Source organism: Rhinopithecus roxellana, chromosome 14 (assembly GCF_007565055.1).
Source record: "Rhinopithecus roxellana isolate Shanxi Qingling chromosome 14, ASM756505v1, whole genome shotgun sequence".
NCBI lineage: Eukaryota > Metazoa > Chordata > Mammalia > Primates > Cercopithecidae > Rhinopithecus > Rhinopithecus roxellana.
Window position 1 is genome coordinate 105,108,109 of NC_044562.1, and position 22,815 is coordinate 105,130,923.

A 22,815-nucleotide genomic window follows, 5' to 3' on the forward strand; every position below is an offset into this window, starting at 1 on the left:
AAAGTAGTAGTTCTGGAAAAGCCACTGGGGATGAGACAGATGCTAAAGTTGAATGAGCTGATGGATATGAACCACCAGTCCAAGAATCTGTTTAAAGTTCAGACTTACAATAGTGCCAAATAAAAAGTCCTATTTGTGAGAAAAATACATGCTTTTTTTATGGAGCTGGACAAGTTGATGTAGAATGGAATTCTAGTCAGAAATTGTTTCAGGCAAAAATCAGCAGTGGATTTTACAGTATTTTGTGAAGAGTTGATTACAAGGAGCATGTTTTTACATGCTCAAAATATCTCCCCACAAGATAGTAATCAAGAATGGAAAAAATAGCAACTATACAATGGACATGCATGACATATACCACCTTTACGAAGTTGCAAAAGTTAACACTAACAGTAGTGGAACCAATAGCATGCATCTTGACAGGATGCACAAAGAAGAGCACATCTGCCGTATAACTGCAAAAATGCATAACCTGAACATAAACATGAAGAACCATCAGTAAAGCCCAAATTGAGAGACATTTCACAAAATAAATAGTTTGTACTTTTCAAAAATGTCAAGGTCATGAGAAACAAAGACAAGAATGCATTCCAGATCCAAGAAGTCCAAAGAGGTATGACCTTTAAAAATAATGTATGACCCTCGATTGGATCATGGGCTAGGATGGAAACAATTTTATTTTATATTACTCTTTTATCATATTTTTGTTATAAAGTACATTAGTGAAACATGGTGAAACGTGAAGGTCTGTATTGGATAGTATTTTATTAATGCTAATTTCCTTATTTTGATAAAGGTACTTTTAACAGAAATATACTTTGAAATATTCAGGTGTAAAAGGGAATGATGAAAAATATCTTTATAAAGGGAACAGAAAGAGACTGATAAGATAAATGTGGTAAAATGTTAAGTTTGGGGAATCTGAGTAACATGTATATGGAAATTCCTTGTACTTTTTAAAAAATGAATGTCTGGGCTGGACCTGGTGTCTCATGCTTGTAGTTCCAGCACTTTGGGAAGCTGCTTGAGCTTAGGAGTTCAACGCAAGCCTGGGCAACATAACAAGACCTCATCTCTACTAAAAATTAAAAAAAAACTAGCTGGGCGTGGTGGCACATGCCTGTAGTTCCAGCTAGGAAAGCTGAGGTGGGAGGATTGCTTGAGTCAGGGAGATCAAGGTGGCAATGAACTATGATCTCACACTGACTTTCAGCCTGGGTGACAGAGCAAGACTCTGCCTTAAAAAACAATAATAAAATAAAAGATAAACTTTTACTTTAGAATAATTTAAGATATGTAAAAATAGATAAAGAAAAAGTTTGTCCTATACTCGCAACGTTTCTGATACCAAATGTGTCAATTTTCCACGCCAAGCAATTCTCCAGTTTACTGTGGACACCAGTGCAATTTAATTTGATTCTGATACTATCTACCTAGGGTTAGCATCAGACTCCGCAGGCTAAGTAAGGCCTTAGTCCCACAAGACTGCCTCAATTCTAGCTTCAGACACCAATCAAAATCCCAGGTCTCCAGTACTTCTGACTAACTTGACTACAAATTGGGAGTTCCCATAACCTCTGCCTCATGTTCAGCAATTTATTATTATGGCTTACAGAACTCAGGGAAACACTTTACTATTACCAGTTTATTATAAAGGATACAAATGCACAAATAGATAAAGAGGCATATAGGGTGAGGTCTGGAAGGGTCTGAGTACAGGACCTTCTGTCTCCATGGAGCTTTGGACAAATCCTGCCTCCTGGCATGTTAATGCATTCAACCTGGAAGCTCTCTGAACCTGTTAGATTAAGGTTTTCATGAAGGTTCCATTACAGAGATACGATTGATTAAATCATTGGCCATTGGTGATAGACTACAGTCTCCACCCTTTCTTCCCTCCCCCAGAGGTCTGGGGGAAGGATTGAATGTTTGAACCATCTGATCACATGGTTGGTTGCCCTGGCAACCAGCCTCTATCTTGAGGCTTTTCACCTTAGTAGCGTAAATTCAGGTATGGTTGAAAGGAGCTTGCTATGAATAGCAAAACATTCTCCTCCACCTCATTATTACTCAAGAAGCTTCCAGAATTTTATAAAGTTTGTGCCAGGAACTGGGGACAAAAACCAAATACTCTATTTATCACAGTCGAAAAAAATAGTGCAGTGAGTTATTATATAATACAACCTTCTCAGTTTCAGTTTCCTCTAATGTTAATATTTTCAATTACTGTAGTACTTTTTCTTTTCTTTTTTTGGAGACAAGAGTCTCGCTCTGTCACCTAGGCTGGAGTGCAGCGCCGCGATCTCGGCTCCCTGCAAGCTCCGCCTGCTGGGTTCATGCCATTCTCCTGCCTCAGCCTCCGGAGTAGCTGGGACTGCAGGCGTCCGCCACCATGACTGTGTAACTTTTTGTATTTTTAGTAGAGATGAGGTTTCATCGTGTCAGCCAGGATGGTCTCGATCTCCTGACCTTGTGATCCGCCCGCCTCGGCCTCCCAAAGTGCTGGGATTACAGGTGTGAGCCACCATGTCCGGCCTACTGTGGTACATTTTTTTAAACTAAGAAACCAATGTTTGCACATTACTATTATCTAAACCCCAGACTATCTGGATTTCACCTGTTTTTCTGTTAATGTCTTTTTAAACTCCAGACTTCATTCAGATTTCACTTATTATTTTTTTAATATCCCTTTTCTGCTCAAGATCCAATTCAGGTTACTACGTTGCATTTAGTTGCTACATCTCTCAAATCTCTTCTGGTCTGTGATAGTTTCTTAGTGTTGTTTTTCATGACTCTTGACGGTTTGAGGAGTATTGCTGAGACATTTGTAGGCTGTTCTTCAGTTTTGGTTTGCCTTATGTATTTCTCATGATTAGAGTGGGGTTATGCATTTTTTGGAAAGAATACCACAGAGATGAAGTACCCTTTCTTTACACCATATTAGAGGGTAGATGCTATCAACATGATCTCTCCGGTGAGGTAAACCTTGATATCTTAGTTTAAGGTAGTTCTCTCTCTCTCTCCTCTCTCTCTCTCTCTCTCTCTCTCTCTCTCTCTCTCTCTCTCTCTCTCTCGTCCAAGCTAGAATGTCATCATAGCTCAATGATGCCATCATAGCTCAATGTAACCTTGAACTCCTAGGTTCAAGGGCTCCCCTGCCTCAGCCTCCTAAGTAGCTGGGACTACAGGCACATGCCACTACACTCAGCTAAGTATTTTTAAATTTTTTGTAGAGACAAGGTCTTTCTTTGTTGCCCAAGGTGGTCTTGAAATCCTGGCCTTCAGTAATCCTCCTGCCTCAGCCTCCCAAAGCATTGGGATTATAGGTGGGGGCCACCAGGGCCAGCCTCTATTATTCTTTATTGTTAAATTCCAATTTTTTCTTCTTCTTTTCTTTGGAAAGGAGTCACTAAGTCCAGCCCACTCTGAAAGGAAGGAATTGAGGTCAGGGGGTGCAGTTAAGTTTCTCCTGGAGGGAAGAGTTGCTATGTATCTTACATATCCTGTAAGGAATAGTTGACTCTTATTTATTATTCATCATATATTTATAATAGTATGAGCTTATGTTTATTTATTTTATTCTTTGCATTATAGTGTAATATTGCATTATGTATAGTGTAATAATGCCATTATGTATAGTGTAATCATGCCAAATTATTCCAGCATTGGTCATGGGGAGTTCTCTGTGGTAGGCTTCTATGACCCTTTAACATAGCCCCATTCCTTTGTTTTTTGAGCATTTTCTTGCTTTCTGGTACTACAAGATGCTTTTGCCTTTTCTTCTATTTTCTCTCTTCCAGCCCTATAATCAGATGTTTCTTCAAGGTTTCTTTGTTCATTTTGTTAGAGAATGATATTTAGAAACCAAGACCTTGGCACTAGGTAATTTGTACCATGTTTTCTTTAAGTGTAAAATTATTGCAAAAAAAAAATTTAAGAACTGAATGTTGTAAGATGCACATCCCATTTGTAATTCTTAAGTGTTCTACCTTAGTTAAGCTGTTATGTCAGTTACCAAATGTTACCTTATTTATAGATACTTCTTTCTAAATAAAAATTGTATTTATACTTCACTTGGTATCTGGAAGTTGTTAATAAAATTACACTACAACCTCAGTACAACATTTTTGTATATTTTATTTATAACTTTTTCCATAAGGTAGAAACACCTTGTCATGTTTTGCTCTTATGAAAAGCATAGAGACCTATGATTAAATCCATAAAACTTTATATAACAAAACTAATCAGTAAGCAGTCTGGTTTAATATGCGCACATAAAAGGGCATAGCAGAGCCATAAAGGAAGGTGTTCTGGGCATTACCATGACTCTTTCATGCAATGATACCTCTACCCACAAATTCCACTTTAGTGAATAAGCATGATGAGGACAGCTTGGCCTATTTGGCAGGAAATTCTGTGTATGAAAATATAGCATTTCTTACAGAATGTTTTAAAAATACCTTTTTGATCTATGATATATAATAAGGTTACTACTAAATCAAATTATTTTATTCTGTATCATAGAATGTCATTGTAGAAAATAAATGATTTCTTCCAGAATATATTAGAATGGATAAGGAATGTGTGCAAATAAGAGTATAGCTATGCTTTAACTTTTAGTGACACTTAAGAGTATATTACCAAATAATGTAAAGGGGACTATGAGTAAAGACAGTTACAGTGTATGGTCTGATCCCTGTTTCCCAGCTACTTGGGAGACTGAGTTGGGAGGATCACTTGAGCCCAGGAGTTTGAGGCTGCAGTGAACCATGATTGCACCACTGTACTCCAGCCTTTACAAAGAGAAAAAGAAATAATTCATCCTGTCATTGTGTAGACAATATAGTCCAACTAATTACTACTTCTTCCACTTTTTCTTTATTTAGTGGGTAACCAAGGGTTAGTTTGGCAATTTCTTAGAAAGCTAAACGTGCACTTACTACACAACTCAGCAATCTCATTCCTAGGTTTTACTCAAGAGAAATGAAAATTTTATGTTCACACAAAAAGCTGCACATCAGTGTTCATAGCAACTTTATTCATGCTTGTCAAAAACCCTAAACAGCACAAATACTCGTCAACTTTTGAATTGTTAAAAGTGTGGGACATCCATGCAGTGAAATTATTCAGTAGTACAAAAGAACAAACTACTGATAAATACAACAGCATGGATGAATCTTGTGTGTATTATGCTAAGTGAAGGCAGCCAGACCCAAAAGGCTGCTTACTGTAATTATTGCATTTATATGACATTCTGGAAAAGATAAAAATAGAACAGGACTAACAGCAGTGGTTGCCAGCAGCTGGAGGACAGAGGAGTTGCCTACTGTGTAGGCTGAATAATGGCCTCCCAGAGATATCCACATTCTAATTTCTAGAACCTGAAAGTGTTACCTTATAAAGCAAAAAGACTTTGTAGATATGACTGAAAATCTTGAGATGGGGCAGCAGTTGTCTTGGATTATCTGAGTAAGCTCTGAATTTAATCACAGATACTTAAAGAGAAAAAAGGGTTAATAGGGGAGAAGGTGGCAATATCAAGACAAAGCACACATTGCAGTAATGTAGCCAGGAACCAAGGAATACTGGCAGTCCCTAGAAGCTGAAAGCAATAAGAAACAGGTATCTTCCCTGAAGCTTCCAGAAGGAACCAGCCCTGTTAACACCTTGATTTTAGCCTCATACAATTCATTTCACACTTCTGACATGAGAAACTATGTTTGTGTTATTTTAAGGAACCAAGTTTATGGCAATTTTTTATAGCAGCAACGAGAAAACTAACACAACTACAAAGGGGCATAAGGGAATATTTTGGAGTTATGAAACTGTTCTATATTTTGGTTGTGGTGGTGGTTATGACTCTGTTTGTTATAACTTATAAAACAATATGCTAAAAAGTGTGATTTTAGCTAAGCATGGTGGTGCATGCCTGTAGTCCCAGTTTCTCAGGAGGCTGAGGTGAAAGGATTGCTTGAGCCCAGGAGTTTGAGACCAGTCTGGGAGTTTGAGACCAGCCTGGAGAGCATAGCAAGAATCCATCTCTTAACAAAAATCGTGTGAACTTGCTGTATGTTAGTTATACTATAATAAACCTGATTCTTTGGGAGGCCGAGACGGGCGGATCACGAGGTCAGAAGATCGAGACCATCCTGGCTAACATGGTGAAACCCCGTCTCTACTAAAAAATACAAAAAACTAGCCGGGTGAGGTGGCGGGCGCCTGTAGTCCCAGCTACTCGGGAGGCTGAGGCAGGAGAATGGCGTAAACCCGGGAGGCGGAGCTTGCAGTGAGCTGAGATCCGGCCACTGCACTCCAGCCCGGGCGACAGAGCGAGACTCCGTCTCAAAAAAAAAAAAAAAAAAAAAAAAAAAAAAAACCTGATTAAATTTTAAAGAAATGTTTCGTTCAGAACGTGTTTTCCCAAAGAAAAAAAATTATACATTAGACATGCTGCTTGGTGTCTTGGACAGCCCAAGGAAAGTCTATACATTTGTCGAAAGTATAATACAGATGGCAACTCTATACAAGTAAATAGAGCATAAATAATAATGCTCCATGGAGGAAATGCACTCCGAATTCTTATACAGTTAGCCAAAAATATCAAAGAGTTTAAAAAAAAAAAAAAAAAAAAAGGAAAGTCTGCTGGGAGGACTCCTAGAAATGTGTATGTGTGTGTGTGTGCGTGTGTGGTTTTATCTCTAAAACAGAGATGCACGAGAAGAAATGATGCTTTTTTTCCTCTTCTGGAATAATTTCAAGAGAATGTAGTGTTTGGAAATGCTGCAGCCAAGAAGAAAACAGAGGAAATTGTAGAGAAGTTGAGCTGGTATTCTGTTACTGAGTTGATGAATTAGTCAACCCTGGAACTGTTCTATCTTCTCGTTATATGAAATAATCAGCATTCTCTGCCCCCGCCTCACCCAATGCCCCTACATAGTTGGCTCTGCTATTTTGCATAGCCAAGAGCTTCTGTGCACGGTATCTTCTATTGTCTCCCCAGATGTACTTCAGCATTCTCCTTTCTGCACTCTGTTCTGGATGGTTGAACAATATTAGTAGACTCTCTTGCCTTCTAGTTTCAAATGTTTTGGGTGTAACCCTGACTGTATGTTATCCAAACTGATAAAACTGTCCTTCGGTATAGTAATTCTCTCTTTCAATCTAGCATTTATCAGATCTGTTAAGGTTTTTATTTCAGGGACTATGTTTTTCTTGTCTAAGATGTCGATTTGTTTCTTTTTCCTTCTTTTTTTTTTTGGTCAAACTGTGTCTGGTCTGTTTCTTTTTCATATCTATGTATTGTGTCATTTCTACCTGATTTTGTTTTATAATTTATTATCTTTTTTGATGAATGTGAATTCTTTATTACTTTGAACATCTTAAACACTTAAACACTGATTTTTAAAATCTGTCAGATTTGTATAAAATTATTTTTTATAGTAAATTAGTATTCTGATTATTAATTTTGATAGCTGTTTTACCATGAGATATTCTCTTATGGTAATTTTCTCTTATGATAAGACATATGGTATTTCTCTTATGGTAAAACTTATGGTATTGGAATTTAGCAGGCTCGTTTTAAGTAGAAGGAAATTTTAAAGTTTTTCTTTTCCCCCCTTTCTCCTTTACTTCTTGATCTATACTCAGAAGTCTCTCCCTAGCAATTTTGAGGTTACCTCTACCCGAGTCTTGCCCCAGTCTATGAATAGGTTTTGTATCATCATTTCAGAGCTGTTACACTGTAATATTATTCAGGGATACTGCTCATCCTGACAGGTATGATCATGAGCTATATTTTTGTCTTCCTGTCTGCGGAGCCAATGTAACTCCACAGAACTGGAGCCCAGGCAATAGGTTGATAGCACATTTTGTAGCCTTATTTTGCAATACGGGGTAACAGCCCCTACTGCAAAGGACAGGAATAAGGATAAGGAATATATACAAGGAATACCTATTATTCCTGTCCTGCAGCTACCTGTAGTTTCAAATAGTGAGCCTGTCTCTGAACCCTTATTATCACATACAGAATATTTAGTGAGCATTTCTCCACAGAGGCTGAATTTTCAGCTGCTGTAACTGCCTGCTTTTGAACTGGAGACTAGCGTGCCCAGGGTAACAACCCATTCATTAATTTGTATTACTCTTCAGTTTTTGGTCCATATGTTTGTTTTGACTTTGAACCTGATTGTACCTTTTGGTTTTCTACTTTAAAATTTTATTTGACATTTTAATCTATTTTGGAATATAGAAAATAAATCCATGTATATACTTATTCTATCAGAATCTAACCCTGGTATCTAACAAATAGGTAGTATGAAGACATAAAAGCACAGATTTATTGTGAAGTAAGTATAAGACACAAAGTTCAAAGAATTAGCTTAACGCAATGGATAATAAAAAAGATTTTTCAATTTCTTAACAGGTTGTAATCTTCATCTTCTTTTCCTCTTTGTCCTTGCTTTCCTTTTTGTAAGATTATACTTTTTTCTCTTGTGCACATTGGATTTTGTTCTGGTACTAACCGATGGCAGTCCAGAACTACCCCAGCAGTTTTTCTTGCTCAGTCTTGTAAAAAATCACACATTATTAACGTAATAAACCTAGGATTAAGAATGTTACAGAACGTAATTTTTTCCTTAAAGCGAAAATAATTTTTATAGATTAGAGTTTATTGAGAATAATTTTTCCTAAGCCAGAGATACAAAATTCATCACAATGGGAGTCCCAACTCCGATTATGTAGTAATTACTGCCTAGAACTGTGCATTGAGCATTGAGACTACATCAGCAAAGCAAAGTGCACTTTGAATGATTTTTGATGTATGCCATGGGCAGAGAAAGAGGGAATAGTGGCCCAAGTATTTGGCATTTCCTTCCTAGGTTTTTTTTTTTTTTTTTTTTTTTTTTTTTTGAGACGGAGTCTCGTTCTGTCACCCAGGCTGGAGTACAGTGGCGCCATCTCAGCTCACTGCAAGCTCCGCCTCCCGGGTTCACGCCATTCTCCTGCTTCAGCCTTCCGAGTAGCTGGGACTACAGGCGCCCGCCACCTCGCCCGGCTAGTTTTTTTTTTGTATTTTTTAGTAGAGACGGGGTTTCACCGTGTTAGCCAGGATGGTCTCCATCTCCTGACCTCGTGATCCGCCCGTCTCGGCCTCCCAAAGTGCTGGGATTACAGGCTTGAGCCACCGCGCCCGGCCCCTTCCTAGGTTTTTAAGTAAATTATTATATATTCTCATGTTTAAAAGAAGTTTATTTTTCTTATTTCACTTTTCTCGTATATAAATATGAATAATTGTCTTCTTAATGCCAATTCCTGAATAGTGATGAAGTAATTTAGGCATTGAAAGCATTTATTTAAACTATTACTTTTATGGAAGTTACATTTTCATATCACATTCTGTATAAGGGTCAGAATTAGGAAAGGCTTATAATGTTAAATCACCTACATTTAAAAATAATTTAATAGAAGAGAACCTAGATACAAATGCTTATGGCCATTTTATTCATAATCACCCAAGACAGAAAACAACCCACATATTCTTCCATGGCTGAATATATAAACAAACTCTGCTATTTTACTTTATACTATACTATTCTATATACTACCACATATAGTATATAATATACTATGGAATGCTGCTCAGCAATAAAAAAGCATGTCACCTTTAACAGAGTCAGAAGAAAAAAAGGAATGAACCCACATTCAACATCTTGAGTAGTGAATCTCAAAGTCATGCAGAATGGAAAGTATTCTCAGAAAGGTTGCTTCTGTATCATGCCATGTATAAGCTATTCTTGACAAGACAAACGTATATTGTTAGAAAACAGATCAGTAGTTGTCAGGGGTTAGGGACTGTGAAACTGCAAACATAATAGTACAAGGGATTTTGGAGGTGTGTGTGATAGAAGTGTTCTGTATCCTGATTGTGGTGGTAGTTACATAAATCTGTATATGTTTTTAAGTTTACAGAACTGTTTACCTCTCCCACCATCAAATCAGTTTCATAATTTTAAATCAATTTTAGGAAAAAATTGTAGAATAATACTTTTTTTTTTGACACAAGGTGGTCTCACTATTACCCCGGCTGGCCCCTAACTCCTGGGCTCAAGCAGTCCTACCTATCTCATCCTCTCGAGTAGCTGGGACTATAGGCATGCACCACTAGAATGGAAAATAGTACTATTAGTATAAGGTTATAAGTGTGCTCTGTATGAAGCACACTTTACAGGTCGTAAGTGTGCTGTGATATGAAGTAAAAAGGAAATTCTGGAAGTTAGAATAAAATGTCTAAGAAACTATATGCAAAGAATAAAGTATATTGCAATTAGGCACTTGGGATTGGTATTTAGTATTTGTATTTTGTAATGTAAAATATAAAATATCTATATTATTGATACTGCTCTATTATGGTCTGGTTGAGGGAACTTGATCAAGTAACTTAATTGCTCAAGTTATTAGGTTCTTTTTCAATGGAATGAGAAGTTTGTGCCCTGTGCTTCTCAAACTGAAATACTAATAAAACATTTTATTCCAGACTATGTTTGCATTAATATGAAATGTTTAAAATTATTTAGTGTTACGTAAAATAGATGCTCCAGAAAAATGCTCCTTGTTTTTTCTAGTGGCTTCACATAGTCTCTGCCATTTCATTCCATTCTAATTGTAATAGCATGAGACTAGGTAACATAATAGTATTTCTCATAGCTGTAAAGTTTTGGTTTGTATTAATTTTTGTCAGACTTTTTTTTTTAAGTTTTCATCTTTAAGTATTTAGTTTTTGAATACTATGCAGAACAGAAATTTAAGACCACTAGATGGGGATGTAAACAATACAGCATTTGTTTCTGGTCCTCTGAAGTAACTTGGTGCAGCTTTAAGTGTAATTCCCAGAAAAGAGGGGAGAAAACAAAGAACAAATCCACTTGTTTTTATCTTCCTAAATGTTACAGGAATCTGCGTTTGGGAAAATTAAGCTTCTGAGCTAAGAATGAAGTCCTCTATGCTCAAATAGCATATTGTGAAACCCAAATATGAATGACTTTAAATGACTGTCTTTGAATGACTCCATTGTTGCAATATGTGGCATTATTTGTTTTGTAAGTGTATTTTGTCCTCACAGATGTTTAATGATAGATACAAAATTAGAAATAAAATGTAGCACTTAAGACACAGTGCAATTTTTTTCTCCTGGGTTTTTCTGCCCCCGTCTTTGATACTATAAAAAATAGTGAATGGCCGGGCGCGGTGGCTCAAGCCTGTAATCCCAGCACTTTGGGAGGCCGAGACGGGTGGATCACGAGGTCAGGAGATCGAGACCATCCTGGCTAACACGGTGAAACCCCGTCTCTACTAAAAATAAAAAAAAAAAAACTAGCCGGGCGAGGTGGCGGGCGCCTGTAGTCCCAGCTACTCCGGAGGCTGAGGCAGGAGAATGGCGTAAACTCGCGGGCAGAGCTTGCAGTGAGCTGAGATCCGGCCACTGCACTCCAGCCCAGGCGACAGAGCAAGACTCCGTCTCAAAAAAAAAAAAAAAAAAAAAAAAAAAAAAAAAATAGTGAATGATCACTTGCCTCTTTTAAAACATACTTTAAAAACTTATATTAATTTCATGACTTATTAATTATTTTAAGTCTTCTACCTATAATTAGCAAAAGCATAGTTACACAAAATATTAAGGATTTCTTTAAAACAAAGATTTGAAACAAAATATCATTGTGTTGTATTCAGTCTTTTAAAGAGTTTAGAAAAAAAATATTAGAAAAGGACAAGGCTTTTTGTTTTTGTAGACTTTTTCCTCTTACTTATCTTTAAAATGAAGGAAGCTGTGTATTCTCAGGAGTTCAAATTTTTTCTTGAGAATTTTTATCATATAACTGTATATTTTATTACTTTTCAAGCAAATATATGTGTTCGTTGGTAATTATATAAGCTTTAATCTTTATCCATCATTATCACTGTTGAAGATTCCCTTTCAGCACAATACAGGACTTCTATCCAATAAGGGCTGACAATTTTATTTTAATTGACGACTCAATTTTTAAAAATTGTTTTATATATATATATATATATATATGTTACTTATGTAACATAAATTTAACCATTTTACTTGTTTTAAGCCTATAACTCAGTAGCATTAAGTACATTCACACTATTGTGCAACCATCCACTGTTTCCAAAACTTTTTTATCACCACAAATAGAAACTCTGTAACCATTTAGCAATAACTCCCTATTGCACCCAGTCTCTGGTAGCTTCTAATCTACTTTTTGTCTTTATGAATTTGCCTTGAATTACTCAACTTTAAAACAACTCTGTGTGTGTGTGTGTGTGTGTGTGTGTGTGTGTGTGTGTGTGCGCGTGCGCGCATTAGATACCACTGTGTTACCCAGGCTGGACTTGGACCACTGGGCTCAAGCAGTCCTCTCACCTCAGCCTCCCAAGTAGCTGTGACTACAAGCACCCACCGCGTGCTCAGCTTAAAATGACTATGTTTTAATTTTTCCACTTGAATGAGAAAATGTAATATGGTAAAGGTTTACTATTGTCGTTAGGAGAAATATAATACCATGAATAGTGGTGTGTGCATATATACAAATAGTTGTGAAGTGTCACAAAGAACCAAGCCACTAATATCAGTAAGTTTACAAGATACCTTATTCAGAAAAGATAACTGAAGCCAGGCGTGGTGGATCACACCTGTAATCCCAGCAGTTTGGGAGGCTAAGGTGGGAGGATTGCTAGAGTTCAGTAGTTCAAGACCAGCCTGGGCAACATAGCGAGACCTCGTCTGTACTAAAAAAAAAAAAATAGCCTAGGCCAGGCACAGTGGCTCACGCCTGTAATCCCAGCACTTTGGGAGACCAAGGAGGGTGGATCACGAGGTCGGGAGTTCAAGACCAGCCTGGCCAAGATGGTGAAACCTTGTCTCTATTAAAAATACAAATATTAGCTGGATGCAGTGGCATGCGCCTGTAATCCCAGCTACTCGGGAGGCTGAGGCAGGAGAATCACCTGAACCCAGGGGGCGGAGGTTGCCTAGATCGCGCCACTACACTCCAGCCTGGGCGACAGAGTGAGACTCCATCTCAAAAAAAAAAAAAAATTAGCCGAACGTAGTGGGGTGCGCCTGTATCCCCAGTCACTTGGGAGGCTGAGGTGGGAGGATTTAGCTTAAGCCTGTGAGATGGAGGTTGCAGTGAGCTAGGATCATGCCACTGCACTCCAGCCTGGGTGACAGAGTGAGACCCGGTCTCAAAAAAAGAAAAGAAGAAAGAAAGGTAATTGAAACCTTTCAGATAGAAAAGCTGGGATTTCGTTATATTCTCTAAAGAGGTGATATATGGGGAAATATGAAAATAGGTAATTATGAAGTCAGTTGGGGAAATCTGGAGAATCATTTTCTGTACATTATTTTAGATAAAATTGTACCTTAATTATCTCCAAAAAAAATTGATCTGTTTTGTTAGTATTTCTTCAGATTGTCTTTCTTGGGTTCCACAATTCTGTAACTGGAGAGGTTTCCCTTTATAAAGCTCTACATACATTGCTATCATATTTTTACCTTAAACTTATTCCCTCATATCCTATCTTCACCAGAAATAGTGAATACTTTCACTAATGTATACAAATTTTTCCTATCTATGATTCAGGAATCAGAGGATTTTTACAGTTAATGGGCTCATTTAATATTTGTTAAATTGTATTCTGTTGTGCCTTTTTCTTAACTGAAGAAGTGTGATGTGTTGATAACTTAAAAAAAAGTAATATTTTATTGCCTCTTTAATTTAGTTATTATAATAGAGACAGTCTCAAATTCCTGGCCTCAAGTGATTCTCCCACCTAGGCTTCCCAAAGTGCTAGGATTATAAGCAAGAGCCACTGTGCCAGCTTATAAGTCTTATTCCAGTCTAAAATGAGAGGATTCTGTCTTGTCTTCCCCAGTTCTGTATTTGTGTGTTCCTTCTCTGCCAGTGAGGTACTCTGGCTCCCCAGGAGCATTTTATATATTTACTCATTTGCTTAATGCTGCAACAAAGACAAAATCATACAAAAATGCTGCTCCAATGTCATTACAAACAATAGACTTTTAAGGTAGAGCTCAAGAAATTTTTGCATTTCTCTTTATTTTCCAGTGAAAGGTATATACTTCAAACACTGTGTTCAGAAATTATTTGGATTAGTTATTTTCCTTGTTCTACATGGCTGTATTATTTATTCAAAAATCCTTACATTTATTTGTTTCTTCAGGTATTCAACTTTAGGTTTTCCCCATTCTGTTTTTTTTTTGTTTGTTTTAAGATGGAGCTTCACTCTTGTCACCCAGGCTGGACTGCAATGGCGCAATCTCAGCTCACTGCAACCTCCACCTCCCAGGTTCAAGTGATTCTCTTGCCTCAGCCTCTCAAGTAGCTGGGATTACAGGCACATGCCACCATGCCCAACTAATTTTTATATTTTTTAGTAGAGACACAGTTTCACCATGTTGGCTAGGCTGGTCTCCAACTCCCAACCTGAAGTGATTGGCCCACCTCAGCCTCCCAAAGTGCTGGGAATATAGGCATGAGCCACTGCACCCAGCCTTCCCTTCTCCCCTCCCTTCCCCTCCCCTCCCCTCTCCTCTTTCCCTTTCCCTTTCCCTTTCCTTTTCCTTTTCTTTCTTTCTTTCTTTTTTTTTTTTCTGAGACAGGGTCTCACTTCGTTGCCCAGGCTGGAGTGCAATGGTGTGATCACAGCTTATTGCTGCCCTCACTTAGTGAGCTCAGCTGATCCTCCTATCTCAGACTCCCAAGTAACTGAGACTACAGGCACATGCCACCACACTCAGGTAGTTTTTGTAGAGACAAGGTTTCACCATGTTGCCCAGGTTGGTCTTGAACTCCTTGGCTCAAGCAATCCGCCTACCTCAGCCTTGCAAAGTGCTTAGGATTACAAGTATCAGCCACTGCATCTGATGTCCCTGTTCTTTTAAATTAAAAAAAAAAAAAATTAATTATATCATTTACTCTTAAATGTTCTTAAATAAAAACTATACAAAAATATATAATCAATGAACTGTCATTCCCTCTTCTGTCCCTCTTTCACTCACCTGCTTTAGATAACTAGTTTTTTTCATTTCTGGTTGTCATTCCTCTAGAGGGTTTGTTTGTTTGTTTTGCTTCTTGGTTTTCATTCTGTGTGTGCGTGAAAATATGTTTATTTTCCTATGTAATTATATATTATTCTTATTTCTTTCAGAAAAGACAGCTACTCTATGTACTTTTTTATAGTTTTGATTTATTTGATTTTTGGCTAATATATCCTGGATGTATTTTTATCAGTTCATAGAGATCTTCATTTTTTTTTACAGCTACATAATTTGTGATGTACAGTGTGTGGGTGTCCATAGTTTAACCTACTAATGTAAAAGCATTTATGTATTTTTCCTGTGTTTTGCAATTACAAGTAATGCTGCAATTCATCACTTTGTACATACATATTTTTATACATTTAGAGTTGTATATTCAGGGTAAATTCCAGAAATGGAATTGTTAAATCAAAGGATAAACACTTTTGTAGTTTCGTTTGACATTGCCAAATTCTTCCCTATAGAGATTATAGCATTTTATATCCTGCCAGCAATGGTTAAGTTCCTATTTCCTCACAGCTGCACCAACAGAGTAATTGTCAAACTTTGGAGTTTTTACTGGTCTAAAAGTGAGAAATGTTATCTTAGTGTAGTTTTAATTTGCATTTGCCTCATGAAAGTGAAGCTGAATGTATTTTCATATGTTTAAGAGCCATTTCATATTATTTTTCTGAATCATCTGTTTAATTTTTTTGCCTGTTTTTCTATTGGGATTTTAGAGTTTTTAATTGGTTATCTAAGAGTTCTTTATATATTAGGAATATTAGCCTATTACTTGTAGTTTATGTTGCAAGTATTTCCTCCCTGCTTATCATTTGTCTTTGGACTTTACTTACGATGTTTTTTGCCATGCAGAAGTTTTTCATTTTTATGTAACAGATTTGTCAATATTTTCTTTTAATGAATCTGGAGTTTGAGTCATATATATAAAGTCTTTCTCAATACCTAAGTTATAAAGAAATTAATATATGTTTTCTTTCACTCTTGGTATCATTTCATACTTTACATTTAGAACTTAGGTCTACTTGGGGTGTATGCGTATGTATAGTGTACAAAATTGATCCAGATATATCATTTTCCAAATAGCTATCTAGTTATCCCAACATTATTTATTTGAAAGTCCATTTTTCCTCTAGTCTTCTGAGATAAGCCCTTTACTGCATACTAAATTTATAAATCTCTACTTGTCAGTTTTTAGAATCTTATTCTTCCTCACTGGTCTTCTGTCTATTCAGGAGGAGGAGTCAGGAAGCTGTAACACCTCCCTCTCTCCAAAAGTATAAGGTAGATGCTGCTTATATCTGGAAAAACCTTCACTCTGGTTAGCATCACTGGCAACTGTATTTCCATGAGGATTCTAAGGCCCCAGGATTCTGTACAGGATGTGGTGTTGTTTGCTTTCTATTTTCATGAAAATTTCATAGTTTTGTCTTCTTCTTTTTATCTTTCCAACTTGGGAGATTTATGGGGAAGAAAAAGACAATATTGGCCATTGTTGAACATTGTTTATGTGGGTGAGATCCATTGGATTTAACAACTAAAACATTACAATTTGTGTGTTTATGCGACTGACTGGCATAAATTAGCTAAAATAAAATCCTTAAATACATTCATGGTTGTTGACACCACTTCCTCTTCAACATTTTTGAAATGTGTACCATAAATCCTAATTGTCTCAACTGATTATAAGCAGGCTTATATATATATATATATATATATATATTTTTTTTTTTTTTTTTTTTTTTTTTTTGAGGCAGAGTCTCGCTCTGTCGCCGACTGGAGTGCAGTGGCCGGATCTCAGCTCACTGCAAGCTCCGCCTCCCGGTTTTACGCCATTCTCCTGCCTCAGCCTCCCGAGTAGCTGGGACTACAGTCGCCCGCCACCTCGCCCGGCTAGTTTTTTTTTTTTTGTATTTTTAGTAGAGACGGGGTTTCACCATGTTAGCCAGGATGGTCTCGATCTCCTGACCTCGTGATCCGCCCGTCTCGGCCTCCCAAAGTGCTGGGATTACAGGCTTGAGCCACCGCGCCCGGCAAGCAGGCTTATATTCTAAAGCAAAATTATTATTTTGTTGCAACTAGAAAATTATTCTTACATCTTATACAAAAGTTTAGAATGTTTATATGGAAAATGAAATAGTAGTGCCTAATATAAACTTTATACAAAAGTTTAGAATGTTTATATGGAAAATGAAATAATAATGCCTAATATAACATAACAATATGTACACAAAGGAAAAAAGAAGCAAAATGTTTCTGGGATGAAAATGAGGTGAAGAATTTTCAAGTCATGCTAAAGTTTGACAACAGGGTTGTATTCTTGAGCGGCTCCCAAGAGAACTATTCTAAGAGTTGTGGACCAATATTACATACAGTTAGGATTAGTTGTTTTATAAAGGAATTTGTTGATATGATTAAAAATTATATATCCATGAGAAGTGGCCATTAGAGGGAAAAAAACGTGCTATCCAAATCTGAAAGGCCATTAGCTTAAGCATCTCTAGTGTTTGGTCTTCATTATATAAATATATCAGATTATTTACTAAGAATACATAAACTATTTCTGCTAGTTTGAGTAATATACTGAGTATTCCTGAGCAGAAAGAGTTCATATTTATTGACTGACCAGGCCTCTGAAAACTTCAGCAGGATGGGACAATTATTATTTTTTGTCTAATTGGTGAAATCATCCCAATAAATAACTGTTGTACCTGATCTCTTATTTTTAAAATTGAGATATTTGTATTTAAACTCATTTTAAAAACATTGCCTCTCTGGGTTCACTTTTAAAAGTATTTGAGGTAGTACCTTCTAGAAAGAATTAATTATTTATGTCCTGTATAGCTACCAATTATTTTCTATCTTAATGTATATCACTCTTGCATGCATTTTTTTTTAAATTTGAAATGGTTCTTTGGGAGAACAAAAGTATTGCAAGGAGCTCCAGTGACCCAAATGAATTATAAAACATTAACCAGTAAGTCAGCAGTTCTGAACATCAACCTTGACAGCTTATGAGTGAAGATAATAAGGGAGGGCCAGATTTAAAGGATCAATATATTTGACCTGACAAAATCAAGGGATGAGGCATATTGAGGTGCAGTTTAGAACCATGAGTACTATTCTTAGAAAAAGCAGGCCTAGACACACTTATAATCTGAAACCTAAGATAAAGAAAAAATTATGAAAGCAGACAGAGAAATGTTTGCTTTACATACCAAAGAACAATAATTTGAAGACCAACATTTTTTCGTCAGGAAACGTAGAGGCCAGAAGACAGTATAAATCATCTTAAAACCTGAAACAGTAAATCAGTCATTCCAGAATTCTGTGTCCAGTGGAAGTATCCTTCAGAAATGATGGCAAAATTAAGACAATTTTACAAATGGGAAACTAAGAGAAATTTGTCTCCAGCAGACCTATACTACAAGAAATGATAATGGAAGTTATTCAAGTGAACAGGAAATGATATTAAGAGAAAACTTGGATCTTCAGGAGCAAATGAAGAACAACAGAAATGGTAAATATCTGGATAAAAATAAAAGACTATTTTTATTCTCTTAAGTCCTTTAAAATGACCTTTGGGTATTTAAAATAAAATTATAACGTTGGAGTTTTGCAGTTTTCAGTGTATGTAGATTAATACGTATTTACATTGTTAATATACAATAAAAGTAATTTATACGACTACTATAAAATACATAAAACTATAACAATGTATGGTATGTGGCAAGGGGGCAGGTGATTAAAGGGACCTATGTGCTTACAAGGTGTATTATATTTTACATGAAGAGAAGAGATATAGTGGTCTGCTTGAACTCTGAAAGATTAGAGATGTATATTGTGATCCTTACAGAAATCGCTAAAAATAAAATACAAAGAGGTACAGTTCATGAGCCAATAGAATTGTTAAAATGCCGTACTAGGGAGTATTTAAATTATCTTTCTAAAAAGTAGAAACGAGGCTGGTCGTAGTAGCTCACGCCTGTCATTCCAGCACTTTGGGAGGCTGAGGCGGGTGGATCACTTGAGGTCAGGAGTTTGAGACCAGCCTGGACAACACAGTAAAATCCCATCTCTAGTGAATATACAAAAATTAGCCAGGCATGGTGGTGCATGGCTGTAATCCCAGCTACTCGGGAAGCTGAGGCAGGAGAATCACTTGAACCCGGGAGGCAGAGGTTGCAGTGAGCCGAGGTCACACCACTGCACGCCAGCCTGGGTGACAGAGCAAGACTCGATCTCAAAAAAAAAAAAAAAGAGGAAAGAAAGAACAACAGGAACTACTGCAACAACACATAGAGATAATAGAGCCAAGTAATAAAATTATTAAATGAAATTCAGTGATAACAATAATCACATTAAGTATTAAACGTCTAAATACTAAACTGTAAAGGTAGATTGTTAGAGCAGATATAAATGAAAGAACAAACTATACTTCCTACAAAAGGTTTATCTTAGGCCTAAAAATACAAATATGTTGGAAGTAAATGAATAGACAAAATTATACCAGGTAAACAGCATAAAAAGAGGAAGCACCTATATTAACATCAGATGAAATCGCTTTTAAGATTGAGAGTATTATCGGAGGTAAAGAGTGATATTTCATCATGATAAAAGGCACAATTTGAGAAAACATAATCACAAATGCCTGTGTAACAGCAACTTAAACATACATGAAGCAAAAACTGAGATCATGGTAGAAGATTTTAACACTTCCTTCTCAGTAATTGATAGAACAACTAAAAAAAAAAATTCTGTAAAGACATAGATTTGAACCGATTTGATCTAATGGATACATTTGGAATACTATACCTAAATAACTGCCAAATACATATTTTTTTGTGTGTTCACATGGTATATTCTCAAAGAGAGACCATATGATAGACAATAAAACAAAACAACAAATTTAAAAGGAATGAAATTATGCAGTTTGTTCTCTTACAACAATTAAAAATCAATGACAAGATAGGAAAATACCAAATATTTTGAAACTTAACACCCCCACCAAATAAAAAATAGGACAAAGAAGAAAGCAAAAAGGAAATTAGAAAATACTTTGAAGGGAGTGATAATGAAAATACAACAGATCAAAATTTGAGGAATGTAGATAAAGCAATGCTTAAAGGGTAACATAGCTTCAATTTCTTTCTTTTTTTTTTTTCTTTTTTTTAAATTTGAGATGGAGTCTCTTGCTCTGTTGCCCAGATTGGAATGAAGTGGCACGATCTCAGCTCATTGCAACCCCCCCCCCCCCCTCAGGTTCAAGCAATTCTCCTGCCTCAGCCTCCCAAGTAGCCTGAATCACAGGCATGCACCACCACGCCCGGCTAAGTTTTGCATTTTTAGTAGACATGGGGTTTCGCCATGTTGTCCACGCTGGTCTCAAATTCCTGACCTCAAGTGATCAGCCTGCCTCGGCCGCCCTAAATGCTGGGATTACAGGCGTGAGCCCATTTCAATTTCTTAAATTAGAAAACAAAGCGCTAAAATTAATGACCTGAGATTTTAAGAAGCTAGACTAGGAAAAGCAAATTGAACCTAAACTAAGTGGAAGGAAGAAGGAATAAAGATAAGAACAGAAATCCATCACCCAAAAAACAGATGAGAGAAAACTGACAAAACCAGTATCTGATTATTTGAAAAGAAAAACAAAATAAACATGTACCTACCTAAATGATTGAGATAAAAGAGAAAGCAATAGACAAAATTAGACATGCATTCATTATATAAACTCAGTAAACTTGGAATAATAGGGAACTTCTTAACCTGAAAAGGGGTATATACTGGAAAACCCCCAATTAACATCATACATAGCAGTGAAAGATGGAATATATTACTCCAAGGATTAGAAACATGGAAAGAATGGGCCGGGCGCTGTGGCTCACGCCTATAATCCCAGCAGTTTGGGAGGCCGAGGCAGGCAGATCACGAAGTCAGGAGATCAAGACCACGGTGAAACCCTGCCTCTACTAAAAATACAAAATTTTAGCCAGGCGCGGTGGCGGGCGCCTGTCGTCCCAGCTACGCGGAAGGCGGAGGCAGGAGAATGGCGCGAACCCGGGAGGCGGAGCTTGCAGTGTGCCTAGATCGGGCCACTGCACTCCAGCCTGGGGGACAGAGACTCCGTCTCCAAAAAATAATAAAATAAAATAAAAAAATAAACATGGAAAGAATGACCTAATGACCTCTTTCACCATTTATATTTAGCATTGTAACAAATGCTCTAGACATTGCATTAGGGCAAAAGAATAACAGCAATAATGTGTACAAAGATCCTAAAGGACAAAGTAAGCAGTCCCTCTGCAAAAGCAACTACTAGAACAAATGAATGAATTAACAATGTTAAAGAATATAAGGTTAATATAAAGTGAGTTGAATATTTTATATACTAGTAGCAAACAATTGGTATTTTTTTAAAACTTCATCAAAAGAATAATAGGAATAAATATAACAAAATACATCTACAATCTCTACCCAGAAAACTATAAAACACTGATGAGAGAATTTTTGAATGACTGAATTTATTAGATATACCACGTTCATGAATTACAACACTCAAGATTGTTGACAAGTTGCTTCTAATGAAATTGATTAATAAAACTAATATAATTTCAATTAAAATTTCAGTAGACCATTTTGAGAGAACATGAAAAGCTGATGGTAAAATCAATGTGAAAATGCACAAAAACAAAAAAGCAATAATAGACAATCCTATTTTTAAAATGATAAAATTGGAGAACCTATCCAGATTTCAAGACTTCAAGTTATAATCATAACTATTTGTTATTGGCAAAATGAAAGGCCCGTGGAACAATAGAATAGAATCAAATCTTAAAATAGGCCTGGCACACACATATATAATTAACTGATTTTCACCAAGGATGCCGAGATAATTTAGTGAGGGAATACAGTCATTTATTTATTTATTTATGTTTGAAACAGTCACACTCTGTCACCCAGGCTGCAATGCAGTGGCACAGTCTTACATCACTGCAACCTCTGCCTCCTGGGTTCAAGCAATTCTCGTGCCTCAGACTCCTGAGTAGCTTGGATTACAGGCACGTGCTGCTATGCCTGGCTAATTTTTGCATTTTTAGTAGAGATGGGGTTTCACCATGTTGGCCAGGCTGGTCTCAAACTCCTGGCCTCAAGTGATCCACCTGGCTTAGCCTTCCAAAGGGCTGGGATTATGGGTGTTAGCCACCATGCCTGGCTAGAGAGTCCTTTCAATAAAATGTTGATATAATTGACTGCCAAAGTGAGGGAGAAATTATTATTAATTCCATCTTATATTGAAGAAAAAAAACTCAAAATGAACTATAAACTTAAACCTAAAGCCTCACACTGTAAATCGCTGAGGGAAAAAAAAAAAAAAAACCCAGGAGAAAAATCTTTGCAATCTAGAAATGGGAAAATTAAGTTTTATTTTTATTAGTTTTATTTTTCTTAGTTTTATTTTTCTTAGTTTTATTTTTAATTTTTTTATTATACTTTAAGTTATGGGATACATGTGCAGAACGTGCAGATTTATTACATAAGTATATATGTGCCATGGTGGTTTGCTGCACTCATCAACCCATCATCTAGGTTTTAAGCTCCACGTGCATTAGGTATTTCTCCTAATGCTATCCCTCCCCTTGCCCCCCAACCCCCACCAGGCCCCGGGGTGTGATGTTCCCCTCTCTGTG

At 36.7% G+C, this 22,815-nt stretch overlaps 1 long non-coding RNA gene across 2 annotated transcripts in view; it reads left to right on the top strand.

Moving 5' to 3' along the window:
- Nucleotides 1–22,815, top strand: part of LOC104674716 — an 86,018-nt gene that overhangs the window by 23,642 nt on the left and 39,561 nt on the right. The window contains exon 3 of one of the 2 annotated variants that reach the window (XR_004053162.1): nt 18,539–18,644. This is a non-coding gene — a long non-coding RNA (uncharacterized LOC104674716). The remainder of the gene's footprint in view (nt 1–18,538; nt 18,645–22,815) is intronic. The other variant, XR_004053161.1, reaches the window with a different exon arrangement.